Below are 1,588 nucleotides of genomic sequence, written 5' to 3'. Positions count from 1 at the left end.
ATTCGTTAACTAGTTAAACTAACAATGACAAATACTTAAGCAATTAATAATCTTAGTTAATGTTAATTTTGGCATTCTAATAAAAGTTGTATCTGTTAATATAATTTAACGGACTTTGGTTGACAATCAAAAAAATGGATAGCTGTACTTTTATTAAATATTAACAAAGATTAATAAATACTGTAACACACACACACACTTCTCTATTTACGGATATGCCGAGACACGGGCGAGTGATGATGTACACAATATCCTGACATCTAAAATAAACACTTATGATAGGCTTACTATAGTGAATCAGGCTATGACACAAACACATTTTGGAAGAAGGCTTTATGACGTATCGTTTGTTAAAAGCATACTAATAACGCAACTAGATAATTAGCAATGCTGCAACGGTGATTCACGGTTGATTATAAATAGCAGAATGCATCAACTATGCACAATTTTGATGATTAATATGTTGATTTGCAGGTTTGAGTCAGATAACGGAGATTCAGAGGTCACATAATCTCAACAGTTTGTTTTTAGGGGCTTTTACACTTTTATTCTAAAGAAAATGTTCAGATTTCATATAGTCAAAAAAATGAACGAGGAAGGTTGTGCACTTTACATAAAATACTTATATTTAGTTTACTTATAATAATTGTGTTTTTTGACTTGAAATGTTTTTTTCTATAAAATGTCCACATAATTATGTCTCAACTTTTCTTAAATTTGTTACATCCAGAGGGGGGCGGTATAGTGCAACTTAATTTGATTGTGCTCAATCTGCTTAAAAATATGTCAAATTTAAGTTTACTTAATCCGTTTGTGTTGGATTACATGATTGATTTGTGTTGGATTAACTGAAACGGGGCGGTGCTCGTTAGTTCCCAGCATGCTTTGCATAAGGTTGAATTAAAAGAGATAAATGTTAAAATTAAGTGTTGTTTTATATTTTTTTGAGAAAATGTTTAATGTTGGAATTATTAGAACCATTTAGATTACATTGGGTTACCATTGTGGAGAAGAGTGGAGCGTTTGTTTGTTTGTGGACTGATTTCATTATTTTCTACTGCTTTTGTTGAAGGAGCGTGTAAATCTTAGCATTTAAGATGCTAATATGTGCTACTGCTAGCAAATGGTAAATGGACTGCATTTATATAGCGCTTTCACAGACCACCAAAGCGCTTTACATATTTGCCTCACATTCACTCACTCATTCATACTAGCTAGACTATAGTTAGCTGTTTATCATATAGCTATATCAATTTAACTATGTGTCACTAAAATAAATGGATGAATGAACATAAAAAATACCCGAATCATGTCAGGAAGCCTTTAAAAACTCACTTTGAGACTACTTTTTTTGAGTGGAAGGTTGATACTTTTGGTATAAAATGTAAAAAATGTGTATCTTTTAATTATTATGACGCAAAAGCTTCATAAAAAGCATATTTGAAGTTGTTATATAGCGTCATATACCATTTATTTACTATAAAACAACCTATCGCATCTTAAGCCACTATTTTATATTAAAAACATTATGCCTCAATCACTGAGATATTCTTTATTATTATAAATTCAAAAAAAACACCCAAGCCTA

This window comes from Siphateles boraxobius, unplaced genomic scaffold (assembly GCF_051911475.1).
Source record: "Siphateles boraxobius isolate OS27281-9 unplaced genomic scaffold, OSU_SipBor_1 222, whole genome shotgun sequence".
In the NCBI taxonomy this organism is placed as follows: domain Eukaryota; kingdom Metazoa; phylum Chordata; class Actinopteri; order Cypriniformes; family Leuciscidae; genus Siphateles; species Siphateles boraxobius.
Note: the sequence above shows the minus strand (reverse complement) of the source record.